General features: G+C 47.4%; 1 pseudogene; it reads left to right on the top strand.

Moving 5' to 3' along the window:
• Positions 1-16,310, top strand: part of LOC144296401 (putative elongation factor 1-alpha-like 3) — a 98,554-nt pseudogene that overhangs the window by 29,324 nt on the left and 52,920 nt on the right.

Below are 16,310 nucleotides of genomic sequence, written 5' to 3'. Positions count from 1 at the left end.
AAAGCATGAGATAATAAGTATGTACTGTTTTAAGCCACTAAGTTTGTAATAGTTTATTATGCAACATAATAATAATACAATGGATAAAAGTTTTGAACAGACACTTCACCAAATAAGATATATTGGTGGCAAGTAAGCACGTGAAAAAATATGCTACACATAATTAGTAATTAGGGATAACCAAATTATAACTGCAATGAAATAATAGTACATATCTTTTAGAGCTGCTAAAAGTGATGGCAAGGATAGGGGAAAACTAAAATTCACATACATGCCTCGTTGATCTGTACAATGGTATCTAGCCTCTTCAGAAAGAAGTTTGACAGTTGCTTGAAAATTAAACATATACCTATCTTTTAACCCAGTCATTACTCTCCAAGGTATTTTACTCAAGAGAAAGGAAACCATATATGTTCACCCAAAGCTTTGTTCACGAATGTTCACAATATCTTTAAAAGCTGAAAGCTAGAAATACCCCATGCAGCAATTGGTGAATGTATCAGTACACAATGGAATACTACTCAATAATAAAAAGGAATAAACTATTGATACTCGCTAAAACATGATGAATCTCAAAATAATTATGCTGAGTGAGAAATGCCAGACAAAAAAAAAGAATATATATTATATTGTTCCATTTATATTAAATTCTAGAAAATGCATACTAATCCTTAGTGACAGAAACCAGACCAGTAATTGCTTATATGCGGGGGAGAAGCAGGAAGAGATTACAAAGCAGCACAAGTAGGCATTTGGGAGTAATGGAAGGATAAGTCATCTTGATTGTGCTGATGGTTTCACTGATGACTACATATGTCAAAACTTACCAAAATGGTGTACTTTAAATATGCATGATTTATTGTGTGCCAATTACACCTCGATAAGGTTGTTAAATTTTTAAAATAAAAAGAATTGGGAGAGAATGACAAAGGTGTATTTTAGATAGGATGTGCATGGAAGGCTCTCTGTGGAGGTGCCATTTGTGTAAAGACCTGAATGAAATAAGGGGGTGAGTAACATGACAGTCTGGGGAAAAGAGCATTCCAAACAGAGGGAGTAGCAGGTACAAAGGCTCTAGGTGGGACTCTGTTCAGCACATCAGAATGTAATGCAGCTGGAATAATGAGCCAAGGGCAATGATGAGGTCAGAGAGGGAGACAAGGTCCAGATCATGTAGAGCTTATTCTGAGAAAGATGGGACTGTACAGGATTGTTTTGCACTGAATTGTGACATGTTTTTAAATTATCACTCAGAACCATGACTATCTTTCTCAGCTGTAAGGAGGAAGGGTAGAAACAAGGAGATGAATTAATGGACTATCACACTAGTTAGGTAAGAGATCATGATGACTTTGCTGCAGGAAAGTTGTAGTGGAGGTCAGGAGAAGGGACCGGAGGCAGGATTATTTCGAAGACTGGGTTGCACATTCTGGTGATAGGTCAGACATAGAGAGAGGAAGAGAGAAGTCAAAGAGGACTGATTCTAAGGTGTTTGGTCTGAACATGTGGAAAAATTAATTTACCCATTACTAAAATGGGCAAGTCCAAGTTGTCAGTTTCTAAGATGTGTTCAGCTTTGGATATGTTAAGTTTAGGTGCATGTTACACAACCAAGCGGCACTATTGAGCAAACTGGCTAGATGGGCCTGTGATCAGGGCAGAGAGGTCAGGGCTGGGCCTGGGATATAAATCTGAGAAGCAACTAGAGAACAGGCACGTGGAAGAACTGGGCAGTGAGCATGTAGATTGTAGGAGTGGGAGGTCAGGAAGGAGAGGAAAAACCAGCAACGATGACTGTTAACTAAGAGTGAGTGTGAACCAAGGAAGGAAAGTGTTTTAAGAAACACTGTGATTAACTATGAGGCGTTCTGCTAACAGGCCATCATGAGGACTCTGCATGGACCACAGAATTTAACAGTAGGCCACCTTGGCAGGAGCTATTTCAGAAAGGTGGTAGAAATGAAGGTTTGATTGGAATGGGCTCACGGGAGAATCAGAGGTGAGGAAGTGGAAGCAGCAAGTTATCAGCAAATTTTGCTGTCAAAGCAGGTGGAGAAATTAAAGAGTAGCTGAAGAGGTATGTGGCGGTCAAGGGAGTTTTTTTTTTTTTTAAGACTGAAGATATTATTATAGCGTGTTTGTATTCTGATGGGAACACTAGCAGAGAGTACAGAGGTAAAAATTAATGATGCAAGAGACAGGGTTGGTGGGGGGGACAATTGCAGAAAAAGTCCTTGAGCTGTGGGAGCAATAGGAGATAAAGATGAATAGGTGAGAAGAACCTAGCTGTGGTGGGCTTTTACCCAAATCTACCAGTCCAGGAACCCCAACTGATGAGTGCCTGTGATACCCCAGGAGTCTCCGGGCTATTTTCCTCAAGCACCCTGGGAGGGGTTATTTTTAGCCTCACTCTATGACAACTAAGGCTCACAGGGATGCGATGACCTGCCATGTCACTCACAGCAAGCAACCCCAATGACACCAAGCCTGCAGCAAGTTACCCTGGGCACAAGAAGGCTGCCCCTTACCTTTTACACCTCCCAACCTGCTCATCATGATGACATTTAAACAGTGAACCTGGTCTGAGGCCAAGACTGTGCAAAGCAGTTTTACTCTTCCCCATTGTGCTGCACGGTGCAACTTAGACCACTGGTTTTCTTAACACCTTCATCTTTTCCCACAAATTTAAAAACATAGAGCACTAGAGCTAAAAGACACCTCAGAGATCACCCGGTCCACTCCCTATTTCCATAAAAGGAAACTGAGGCATAAGATTACATAGGCCCATGCTCAAAGGCAAGCAGAGCAAACTGTCATCTCATTGCCCATGAGCTGTCAAACATCATTCCCCCCTTGTCCCCAGAGATGTGAATGCACATGCCCCTGTGTACAAAATCGATTTGAAGATGCAAATTGGCTACATCCAATTTCATCCAACTGTCCTCGAAATTTAAGAGCTCTGCTGACATGCACAGAGCAAAGAGTAAATTGTCCCCCTGAGAGAAATAGTCTCAGAAACAGCCTCGTGTGTCCCTGTCCAAGGTGCTAGGGGAGCCGAAGCCATGAGAAAGAAGCCTGAGTCGGCCAGGTCCACATGAATCCTCCTCATGAATCCTCCTCGTGAAAGGAGAGGGGAATAGAGGCTGGTGTTTGGGGTGGAGGCAAATGAAGGAGCCCTCTGAAATTTCTCTGACTTGGAAATGGATTGATACCTTCACCCAGGATTCCCAGTGGGGTTGTTTTCTGATGTAAATTAATGTCATTCCAGAGATGAGATGCGTGATGGCTAGTGCTGAGCATCCCTGCCTGCTATGGGTTTGGAAAGAGGATGGAGGAAACCAAGTTTAAAATGACACTGTTACTCTCAAGGAGACCAGTGACATTCCCTGAGTGCCAGGGACTCCAGAACAGGGCATTAGTCACCCTATGACCTGACCTTCTGACTTGCCAAATGGATTCACCCAAAAGTAGATAAATCAAACTCCACAGATTGATTAAAGCAGTGGTGTTCAAGCACTGAGCACAAGAAGGCTCTTTTAGAAGGAAAAATGTTGTCGGATCCAGAAGACAGTAAACGCAAAGCTACTGTGCTTGAAGGAGTGGAAGCCTCACAGCCTGCCCTTGGCTGCTCCCAGATCTTGGAAGCACCTCTGTAGCGTTATTAGAAAAAGTTAAATGATCACTAGATTAAGTTAACTCACAAAGGCCTATACATCTCTGCTCCACTTCATTCTTCAGCAGGTAAATAACTCTGCCCAGTCTGAGTCTGTAATAAATCACATGACCCTTCCATACACAAACCATGAGTAAAGAGACCTCTACCCTTGTCACAAAAATTTTTGGTCACTGACAGACCTGAATTTTATCACATTTTTAAATCACACCCTTATTTTTTCTACACTCTGCTTGCAGCTTCTCAATGACCAATGCGGGCTGGCTCCATCTCTAGTCGCCATTCCGCCCTGGCATATGCCAGGTCCTTCTGAAGATCAACTCCCAAATAAACTGCATGCACTCATCCTTTGGCTCAGGTAATGCCTCTGAATGTCCAACTGAAGACATGCAATGCTGAAATGGAGGTAGGAAGCAGACTTTCAGCATGAGGTGCTGGAATAAAACTACATGCCAACTAAATAATAATGAGGACCTCATTGCTGGTGATAAGTGGAAAAGTGATAACCCTAGCATGCTCCAGCATCACAATTGCTAAAACTCTTACCTGTGGGTGAGATGAACTGAGCTAGAATACATACAGAAGGGAAGGCGCTGACTTATACAATAGTTCTAGCACAGTGCTACTCAAAGTGCAGTCCATGGGCCAATCCCAACCCATGAACTATTTGACACCAGCTTCTGACAAGTACAGAAATTGAGAAAAAGTACATGGAAATTTTTGTAGCAGAGATGTTTTATGTCTGTTGGACTTAATAATTTTAAAAATTATTCTTACACTATGTGTGTCTTTTTTATTTAATTTTTCTAGTAATTCATCAGTCCACAAAAGATTTTTAAACTATTTCTTAAACTAATAGATAGTCTGAGAAGCACTAACCTAGACTTAAAAACCATGGGGGTGATGATAATTATGGTGGAGTTGGCTAACTGCTGTTAATTTAAACCAAAGCACTGAAGGAAAAATATGATAGGCTCAGATCAAGCAACAATCAACTTAAAAGCCAGAAGGCCTCCAGGGATCCTCATTTCCTGTGACTGAAAGACAGATTGAGCTGAAAATCAGGTTCAAAATCTGATTGTAAGAGTGGCAGAGTTACAAAGGTAGTTGGATTCACAGCCCCAGCAAGTCTTCAATGCTAACAGCAAAACCCCAATAAAAAGTGAATGGGGCCCTAAGACCCACCATGAGAATATTTGGGGTGGTACCCTTGAGAACCTTGAAATCCCAGACTTTCTGAATCTCTAGACCAGCGGAAATACCCCCTTACCATGCAAAATAGACAGGCTTTCATTTGTCTAGATCTATGCAAAAGCTTCACCAACGCTAATAGCTCATAAAATGATTCGTATCCTCTTCAAAGGAAGCCTGCACCTCCCCTTGTTGTTTCTAGACCAATATCTAAAACCAACTCTCAACATGACCTGACTAGGGAATTATGTCACTTCTTACAGAATAAAGTAGATTATTAAGCAAAAAAAAAAAAAAAAAAAAAAGTAGCTGCGAGCCCCATAAGAACTTGAAAACTATGCCTCAGAATGGAACTTGAGAGTGCAGGAGTGGGTGAGTAGAATGTAAGGCTGGGTGTGGACAGTTCACTGATAGGAGAGCACTTTCCCATGACTCAGGATTTAGTGCTCTGGCAAGGACATCTGAAGCCAGTTCTGACACACTGTTGGCATGGCTCCTTGAAGCTTGGAAACAATAATAGCCTATAGTATATGAAGTGGAAATGCCAGAACTGCCTTGGCAGAGTATTGAGGAAGAGAACAGAAGGCTCAAAGAGGTTCTCTTGTTGGAATGAATGCACTATGTCAGACCAGAGAACACGCTAACTGACTCTGTTTCCCAGGAGAGTCCAGAGGACATTCCCTTCACTAAAGCAATAAAATATTGGGGCACTGTTATCAGAAGTTCATTGGTAACTATTGTCTGAGGCCAGAAAAAACAGTGGGAGATGCTATCATGGCTCTCAAGTGTCAATGCAGCTAAGATTCTGTAATAACCAGGCTAAGTCAAAAGCAAAGTGAATGCAATTATGTGATAGGCAACAAGGCTGGAATGATAACCAGACGGAGGCCTTGACCTATTGGGATCTGTTGCAATGACTAATAATCCATGATGTTTCCAGAAGTGAGGTAGATGCTCTCTGCCAACAAAGGTACTGCTTGACTCACATAACCAAAAATATCAAGGGGGGTGAGCAGAAGGTTGATGTCAGCCCCCACAATAAGAAATTATAATCCCCTAACCAGTTTCCAGACCTGGGCTAGTCCTTGGACTCAGAGACCATCAGTGGAAAACTAGGCCAGATCCCCTTGACAAAAGACTGTGAAAATGCCACAGGAAATATATGCAGTAGCAATAATTCTATCCTTTCCCTAAAAAAACATTTTGGACATTTACCAGGTAACTGTATACTGGGGAAGAAATAATGCCCAGAAAACTCAAAGGCTTTTGGAGACAGGGTCTGAGCATATTGATATTGATACCAAGGGACATGGAGTGCGAGCATAGAGATGCCATGTAGTGAATGGACTCCTGGATGATGTCCATTTCACAGTAGGTCCAGAGGTTTGCAGCTTCACGCTGTGATCATTTCCCAGGTTCCTGAGTGCATAATCCAGATGGCTACACCTCACAGTTAGCAGAACTCTCACCCTGCTTCCCTAACCTATGTAGTAGAGTCATTACAGTAGGAAAGCCTAAGTGAAAGTCTTCTTTTGCCACATACACACATATCCACACACACACTCAAATATATCACACATTCAAAGAGACACACACATACATACCATTAGACCAAGAGAGTAAAACTTAAGCAATAGATGGAATGATAGAGACTAGTGTCACCTTTAAAGACTTCTAGGGTATAAGACAGTGGTCCTATCATATCTCCCATTTAATTCATCAGCAAAATCAGTGGTCATGGATCATGACAATGGACTACTATGAATTGAACTGAGTGGTAGCAACTCTTTTTGCCAGGTATCTTTAGTGGAACAGATCCATATGGCCTCTGACACTTAGTATGTGGGTCTCAAGCCAGTGAAAGCATTATTTTAAATGTACTTTAAGGAGGATCAGGACAGGGCAGCCCTGGGTGGCTTAGCGGTTTGGCGCCTGCCTTCAGCCCAAGGTGTGATCCTGGAGACCCAGGATCAAGTCCCACGTCAGGCTCCCAGCATGGAGCCTGCTTCTCTCTGTGTGTGTCTCTCTCTCTGTATCTCTAATAAGTAAATAAATAATATTTAAAAATAAAAGGAGGATCAGGACAAATTAGCATTCACTTGAAATGCATAACGTAGTTTTATGGTCTTGCCCTAGATCAATTAAACTTTTCTATTCTCTGTCCCTATGTGGTTTAAAGGGACCTTGATCTTCTGAGCATGCCACAGAGCATCAGATTGGCCCATTATCATAACAGGTCTGGTGAGCAGGAAGTGGCAAGTAGTCAGAAGCCATACTAAGCCACGTGCACTACAGGTGGGAGTTAAGTCCTGCAAAGCCTGCAACGCCTGCCACATCAATAAATTTTTTAAAGGTCCACTGGTCCAGGACATAGCAGGATATTTCCTCCGAAGTAAAGAAGATATCACTGGACCTTGATCATCTACCTTTAAGAGAGAGTCTCTTATTTGACACCATAGATCTGACTGATTCCACGATGTTAGCAGTATCCAGTGTAGATAACAATGTAGTTTGGAGTCTCTGGCAAGCTTAAGCAGGAGAGTCACAGAACAAAACCTTAGGATTCTAAAGCAAGACTGTGTTATCTGCCAAAAAAAAAAAAAAAAAAACAACTTTGAGTTGTATTGGGTTGTATTGGGTTCTAGCCAGGACTGAGCATCTGACCATCAACGAACCATGATACCAGAGCTGTCCATCATGATCTAGGTGTTTTCAGACCCAGTTGTAAGTTGTGTGGATACTGAAGTGTTCTATCATTTAATAGAAATGGCACATTAGGAAGCAAACCAAACAAGTCCAAGAGGCACAAACAGCTGTCGCCCACTTCTGTTGCATCACTGTGCTTCCTCCAGCTCACAGTCGCAGGTAAGTTCCCCATTATCAGCTGAGAGAGAAGGAAAACCCTGGTTCTTTTTCATAGATAAATTATTTCCATATACTGGTATGAGCCAAAAATGGACTACAGTCTCCCAACAGCACGGCAGAGAGGTGGCCTTGAAAGTCAACGGTGAAGGGAAGTTCTCCCAGTGGAGAAAGTTTCAACCTCTTCAACTGATCACCAACCTGATGTGGTGGGAGAAGGGTCGGGCACATTCCTGAGCAGTTGAATGGTTTAAAGCTAGTTACGGTCAAGGGTCTAGAAAGATCAAGATTGGAAGATGGGGACAAAGTGTACAGATTTTTCTCAATGCCCACCACAAAGGATGCGTTGAACAACCAAATGGACAGGAATCTGAAATCACTAGCCTCTGTCCTTCACCATCCCAGTGTAGAGAGCCATGGTGCTAGGGTAGAAGGCTATCCATGAGCCCAACAGAACTGACTCCTTCTTATTAAGGCTGAAGGGGCCCAACCTCTCAGGGGTAACAGCTTGGTCTATCCTACCAGGCAAGCCAAGAAGAGCAGAAATGTTAGCTGAGCAGAAGAAGTAAGAATTAGTGGTAGAAAGGCAATATAATGAAAATCAAGACAGACTCTGTACCAACCACAGCAACAAAAACTTCAGTTTGTCTCACTAAACTTCTAATGGTCTTTTTTTTTCTCCAAGAAATTGTGATCAGTCACCATTTGGAAGAAGTAGTGAGGACATAGTAAACTGCAACATGAGTGAATCTGGGTGGTACAAGGGGTGAACCACAGCAGATGCAGTCCATTCCCAGACTCCATCCCCTAAGCACTAGAGCCCCAGTCCATGCTGACAGCATCCCGCTGCACTTGCAGTCTCCTCCCAGACTTGCCAGACTGCTGGGGAATCAATGCACCCAGAAGTAGTATTAGCCAATGCTGAAGTGTTAGAGGTGTTGGGAGATTCATACTCAGTTTTCTCACCCTTCAGGTGGGATAACTCTCCGGCATGTTTTCTACTATTCCCCAGAGCTCCCCAGTGGGAATGAGTCCCAGTTTGCCTAACAGCAAACCCTTTATTGGCTTTCTTCCCTGCCCTGCCTCCTTTTCTTCACTCCTGGGATCACCTTCTAAATGAATTACTTGCACTCAAGTCTTTGGCTCACAGTTTAGTTTGCTTTTGGGGAAACCCAACCTAAAACATTCCCAGGTGACTCCAATTTCAATCTCCTTCCGAACTCTTCCTCTCAGGACTCCACATGTTTAGCTCAAGATCCAAGCCCCCTCATGGACAACCTCTTCTGCCCCTGATGGAGGCAACTCCTGGGTTTCTCTCCTTTTAGGTAGCCTTCCAGACCCTACTGCAATCAGGTCTCCCTTCTCCTGCGTTTGGGAAGCTTCCTGCATTTGAAGTAACAGGTCAAGCTTGCTCAGGAGGCCCAGGAAGCCTGGCATGGCCAATAACCCTGCACCTTGGCCCACACATTGCTTGAGTCCAGGTCTGTGAATTCCCTGGACAAAAGCACACATAGGAAAAGGAATATACTCAGAGATGCCCTCTCATCCATGCTCTCTTCCTATAACTCTATTCCCCCCAGTATCCAGGTGGTCTCCTGCTCGTCCTCAAAAACCAGCAGCACCCCATCAGGCCTGTCAGTATTTCCTCATTAGAGCCTCCTGACAGCTTATCCCTTCAAAAGCACTATCCATTCATTCCTTTAAAGGAAGGACTAGGGTCACAAATCTGCAATTGGGAAATTTCAGCCACCATGACACTGGGTAAGGATATTGGGTAAGGGTAAGCCACCATGACACTGGGTAAGGGTATTCTGAGCTTGTAGGACCTTCTTGGTGTCCCTGAAATCACACCGTGTAGACAGCCATCGATGCCCCTATGCCTACAGTAAGTGAGAGAACCTTTGAGAACTGTTGGCCCATGGGTTCCAGCAATGAGAGAAGAGAATTCTACACTAAACCCCAGTATCGAGGAAAGGGGACCAATGGAGACCCTGAAGGAAGTGGAGGACAGAAGGGAGGCATCAAAAAGAATGAGATGAAATGGGAAGAATCACAGTGGGACTCAGGGAAAGAGGAGAATGGGAGAGAAACCACACACTCACTCCCAGGCAAACAAACCACACATATACACACAAACAAAGGGAAACATCAGCAGAGACCACAAATGAAATTTAAAGTTGTTATGGCAACCGGAACAGGTGGGTGGGCACTTGTGCCTACTGAATTTACAAAATTAAAGTAAGCATTGCATTTGCTAACTAATTAAATAATGCCTTCTAAATATTTCTAATCTCCCAGCCATCAGACACAGAGGAGGACAGGGAATGTAGAAAGCTGGAGCTCCTTTTCATTTACCTGGGGGGTCTAGAGAGGTGGCTCTGGCTGAGGACAGGGGAAGAAGTCCCTGGGGAGCAGGGTGGAGACAGCATGAAGACATGCCTTCCCAACAGGCCAAAGCCAGCTCCTGTAGGGGGCAGGCAAAGGCCCAGAGCTCTCTCTGGGAACCTCCCAGAAGGATGACAAAAAGCAGGCCAGCCCAGCAGCGTGTGTCCTGGGCCTCAGTCATTCCGTAGCTCCCTCCCAGCCACCCCCAGTCAGGACTACAACAGAAAGAGGCTGGGTGATGCGGGGTCCCAGGGGATCTGCAGACCAGAGTCAAGCCCTTGGCAGAGGCACTGTGAAGCCCAGAGACGCCAGTCAAATAAGGCAGCTGGAGGGAGGAGAACATTTTTCTTTCAGTGTGGGGGGTGGATTGGTTTATTTAAGAGAAAGAAAAAGAAACCTCTAGTAGGAATCAGATGCGCCATCTTAGCCGATCTTCCCTGGGGAAATAAATTACACATAACACTGTACACAAACACAGCTCCGAACACAAACCCAGCTGGCAGCGCGGTGGCACTTCTCTCCCTGGGGAAATAAATTCCAATGTCTATATATCTCTATCTATAGATACAAACACAGAAAAGGTCACACCATGTCTCCTTCGGTGCTCCTTTCACTTGAAATTAAACAATAATTGTTTCAGTGTTTGGTCTCCAGCAAAGGACTAGGGCTCCTGGATTGGAAAGCACCCATGAAGTAGCTCACATAAATGCAGGCAGACGCAGGCCTCCTTGTTATGCCCACGGGCAAAGGAAGAGAGGGCGCAGGACACCAGGATGCAGGGACGGGTGGGATGTGAGCATCCAAGGAGGCTCCGCCTGATGTGATAAGCCAACCAGGACCTGGGGATGTGTGGATCGCAGGGCAGCTGGGGTTGTCGCTCCCACGTTCTCCTGTTCCGGTGGTGGAGGTAGTGGTGGTGGGTGTCCCCAGGAAAGGACAGGTCCTCTGCTTTCCTTCCAACAGCTGCAGCCCGCCCAGCTTGCAACGGAAACGCTTTAGAGGCAGAAGAAGTCACACTTTACAGATGAAAAATTGAAGGCTGGAAGTGGTGACAGAGATTAATGTAAACTCCATGAGGGCAGCAGTTTTGTCTCAGGTTGACTGTTGTAAACAGTGCTTGGCACGTAAGGAAGCGGGGAGGGAGGGAAACTGCATCCTGTCTCCCCGTCCACTGTCCCGTCTAGTAAACCATAAGTCTTCGCTGTGGTGGGCACCAGAATGTGGCAGCAGTGTGCCTGGTGCCGTGATGGTAACCAGGTCGTGCTCAGATTGGAGCTCAAGGGTGGTCTTGGCAGCACCAGAGCCATGGGGCACAGTTCCGTCCAATCTGGGGGCTCATTGCTCTAGCTGCGTCCCCCCCCAGCCCTGTTCACAGAACCTGCTGTGTGCTCCTCCCCCAGCGCCCCAGCCATGTGGCCCCCTCCTTCTCCAGCCCCTCCCACACTCTGCCCCACACACATTCACTCACACCTCCCTCCAGACCACAGGTTACCTGGTATGCATCTGTGCCCATGCACATCGTCTCTACAGCAAGAGTGCAGGGGTAAGCCTGGGGTGGAGCTGTGTGCACCCAAAGTCACTGACAAATGCTCGAGGGGGTTTTCTGAAGGTTGGGAGTCAGACCCCAGAGACTCAAGGGAATGCCAATTCTGGTTCTGCAGGGGGTGTCCACTTTGATGCCTTAAACAGCTCTGGGCACATCCAACTTAGCAGCGTGGTTTTAAAACCCTCCCAGTCGTTTCTGCCTCAGCTCAGGAAGGCCCCGGGCTCACTTTCTCTGCACACATCTACCCTCTTTGATATTGCCCTGCCTGGCCACCCCACCTCTCTGCTCGTAAAGCTCTGTTTGAACCTGGCACCAGACAGTGCATTTTGCTCAGACATGGGAATCCACTGTGATGAGGTTGCTCCCACTGGTTGCTCCCACAGCTCTAAAAGCTTATACTTGGCCAAGAGCATCAGTGCTTCCTTGTCTTGGAATCCAGAATTCAGTCCAGCTTGGACCCCAGAGCCCCTAGGTCCTGCGGCTTCAGGAAGCAAAAGAGGGAAGACAACCAGGATAGAGGTTCCCCCAAACTGGTAAATTGGGGAGGCAGCCGAGGCCCAAACTGAGAGGCCCCCACAGGCCCCCGTGAGTAACCCCACGGCCCACTGGCCTCAGCCCTCTTTGTCGGAACAGGCCCAACTGGAGCACACTAGTCTGCATCCTGGCAGGGAGGGGCTGCCCATGCCCTTTCACTGACACACTTGTTCCACTAAAACTAGGCCTGTCCTTCCTGATCAGCTTCTGGACCCTGAGTCCCCAGGGAAGGAGAGAGAGAGAGAGGTCAAGACCCAAGAGGAGATGTCACTTCCCATCGAGGTCTAGCACCACAAGCAGACAGAAGGGCTGCCCGTGACTCACTCTGAACTCTGTCATCGTTGCTTCCCTTCCCTTTAAGACTCATCTAGGGCATCAGGTCAGGGGAATGTGTGAAGCCGGCAGAGCAGGGCAGCCTGTCAGCTGCACACGGCCATGAGGCATGGGTCAAGTCCAAGGCCACACCTCACATCAGAATCAGACAAGATCCAAGTGGTGGTCCATTAATCTCATCCATCTGGGGCATCAGCTGTGTGTCAGGTGCTGGGCCAGGCTCTGGGATTACCGAGAAGAATGAGAGTGATCCAGGCCCTGCCTTCATGGAGCTCACACTTTAGAAACAGGCAACTCTGCGTCATGAATGCTCTGATGCGGAAGAGCGGGGTGCAAAGGAACGTGGGCTCCTGGGACAATGCTCACAGACCAAGAGGGCAGTTAGGCACTCAACAACACAGTATGGGGGCTACAGGCATGAGTTTGGGGGTAGGACACGCCTGAGTCTAAATTCTGGCTCCACATTTATTAGCTGTGTGACCCTGGGTGGGTAACTGAACTTCTCTCTGTGCCTCAGTTTCTTCTGTAAATGGGATGGGGAAAATAAAGCTGCCTGTGTCACAGGGTTGTTGTAAGGATCAAATGAGAGAATGGATACACAAAAGCACCTGGCACAGAGCAGGCTGTCAGCTATTGTTTTACTGTTGTTCTTGTCAACGGTACTATCGCTGACAATCATAACAGCAGCAGCATGGTGGGTGTTGCTCTGGTCGTTGCTGCAACTGCTGATGTCACAAAGTCCCCCAGCAGCTACCTGGCTCCTGCAGGTCTGGGCAGCCTCGGGCAGGGTAGTAGGAGGGAGGTTGGGAGGGGGTAAGCCACTCACTCCAGAGGGCTTGTAGCACTCCAGAAGATACCTGGACTGGTCCTTTGGCACAAGAAACGATATGAAAGCCCGGTCACCGACGATTCGAGATCAGATTCTGATGAGCCAGGAGGGGACAACCTGGAACAACTTAAATCACTCCCACCCCATCCTTAGAATTGGTCTTAGAGTCTGGAGACACTGCCCTGCAGGAGAGCCAAGGGGTCCCATCTCTGGGAGAAGGAGAGGCCTGGCGGGGGGCCACCCTGGGGGAAACAGGTGCTCTGCAGCTTTGACCTAGAGACGGGCAGTGATTGGCTTCCAGACACCAGATCTCTACAGTTTTGGCAGCGACGATCCGTTCTTTGGCTCTTAACCTTATTACCAGTTTGATGCAACTCCAAAGCCTGATTAATGCCTGGATCTTCTCTCCTTGGGAAAGTGAGCATGTATATTTTGTATGAAAGCACAGGGGTAGAGGGGTTGAGGGGTTGAGGGGCTCATGAACACTGGCATCAGAACCTCTCCAGGTACAGCCCATCGGCTGCCAGGAAACACTCACCAAAAAATGCTCACCTGTGGTGTCAGAAATGAGAATAGAAATGTTTCCTGGGTCCCCGCACATCATGTCTCTTGCTGTCTTCTCAAAAGGGACAAGACAGCAGACACTGTCCAGAGTTCCACTGAGATGCAAACGACCCCTTTGCTGTTGGCGAAGTGGCCTACACCCCTCGTTCATCCAGTGCTCTGCCACCACTTACAGAGCCTTTCTCGGGTGCAAGGCCCGCGATAGGGCACCAGGAGGCGTACAAGATGAGGTGGACCCTCAAGGATCTCATGACTCCTGGAGAGAAGACAAATGGAAAGACAACTAGCCCCAAACTAGGGTGTGGAACAGTGGGTACTGCCCAGAGACAGGAAGGTTCCATGGGAAAAGGGAATGATTCCATTGGATGGCATCAAGACTGGGATTAGAGAAGACTTCCTGGAAGAGGCCTTAATGTTTGAACTGGATTCCCAAGGACGGAGAAAACGTGCTGTTGAAATTATTGCAGCGGAGTGGCCAAAATCTCTATAGGGTTTTTGCAGAGATCAAATAGCCACATTTTCCAATTTCTGTATTAGATGCCCTGAAATCCTAGGGCCTCATTGATGCTGGAGGCACTAATCCACCCAGGGCTAGCAAACCATCCAGTCTGGGGTCAACACCCCTAATCTCCTCCTTTATTGGGCTTTCACACTCCACTCCAGCCCCTCTCCTCTGCCTCATCACCCCAGGGTCAGTCATCAGATGACTCACGATGACCCCTCTGCCCCAGAGCCTACTGAAACTATCCAAACCAGCCAGTCCTAAGCCCGTTCACCCTCTTTTTTCACACATTTTTTTTTCACACATTTTCCCCTTGCTCCCTCTGCCTCCTAACTGACCCTGCTGCTTCCCTGTGTGGCCCCTGCACCGTGATGAGCCTTGTCTCCTGCTTCTAGGGATCTCTGAGCATAAACTTCTTCCTCCGTGACAGTCATTTCTGTGTCTGCGTGTCTCACCATACCTGATTCAAACAAATGCCGGTACCCTTAAACCATGGGGTTTCTTCCCTGAGGGGAGGGCAGACTGGCTGGGCTCTATCCCCAGGAATCAATGAATGATGGGAAGATGTAGAGATTCTCTCATGGGACCAACTAAGTGAATAAAGAGGACATTATAAGAAAGATAGGCCTAGACCTGCCTACATTTCAGTATGGAACAAGTTAGTGCCCTAAAGGTCTACCAGAACCCTTCAAGCTGCAGGACTTCACCAAGTTTATGGACGTCTGTAAGAGAGAGCTCTAAAGAGGAGGTCCTTGGGGTCTATTTAAAGACAGTCCAGAAGGCTGAAGGGCTTCACTTGGGAATCTTCCTAGGAGGACACGCCAGCACTCCCTCAGGGCGAGGCCTAGTCCCTGGGTGCCTATGACGACGTCTGGCATCAGGAGCTGCCTGTGTCTGCTACCCGAGCGTGTGAAGGGGAATCCCAGCACAGGGGGAGTGGGAGCACACGGGAGAACAGAGAAGCGCAGACTCCATCCCTGGGGCCTGTGAAGAAGGAGGCTTCACCACTTTGCCTGGCAGGAGGCCCGGTGTCCTCCGTGTGAAATCCCTGTGGGCCCCAGTGACAGGCTGTGGGGAAGACTGGCAGGGGAGGGCGGGCACTAGGGCTTCGGGGAGAGGCAGCAGGGAGGATTCCACACCCAGTGGTGCCAGGCCTGACCCACGAGTCTGCAATGAGGAAAGAAAAGACTCTGTCTCCCCAGCCTTGCACAGCTGCCAAAACAGACTTGGAGGGCGGTCTCATGAGGTCAGCAGATGGACCGCAGAGCAAAGGCCACAACACTGAGCCAGTCATGTTTCTCTAGGGTCAAAGCCACAGCGCCTTGCCCTCTCACCCCAGCCCCACAGCCAGGAAGAATGGGCCCCTTTGAGGTCTCCGGCTAAAGGTCACAGGGGCGCCTCTTCCAAGGCCCTCTTCATGCATGGGGTTTGGCCCAAGGACTTCCTGCTACCCAGGAACTGGCCCACTCAATGAGCTCGTTGTTTGGGGTGGGGACAGGGCCCCGGGGTGCACTCAAGGGGGAGCCATTTGATCTCCTTTACCCCGCAGCTAGCAACTGCAGCCTCCCTGGGGCAGTGTTCTGGAACCTCCTCGCGGACTTCACAACAGCCACCTTTCCTCCATCAGCAACCAGGGGACACCTGCAAAAATGCTCACCTGTGGTGTCAGTCATGAGAACAGAAATGCCTTGCTGTGTCCCCACGCTTCACGTCTCCTGCCATGTTCTCATTCTAAGTTCCCCGTGCCCTGAGAAGTAGGCATCCAGAGCTGCACGGCTGTCCCACACTAGGCCCCTGGTACTCTGTCACTATTTGTCCTCATGCCCTCCCCTAACCCCTTCCTGCCTTGATCTCACCCCTACCTCACCCCAAACATCCACTTCCCACCCTC

Source organism: Canis aureus, chromosome 24 (genome assembly GCF_053574225.1).
Source record: "Canis aureus isolate CA01 chromosome 24, VMU_Caureus_v.1.0, whole genome shotgun sequence".
Taxonomy (NCBI): domain Eukaryota; kingdom Metazoa; phylum Chordata; class Mammalia; order Carnivora; family Canidae; genus Canis; species Canis aureus.
The sequence above is the reverse complement of the archived record's forward strand: the minus strand, read 5'-3'. Positions and strand labels throughout refer to the sequence as shown.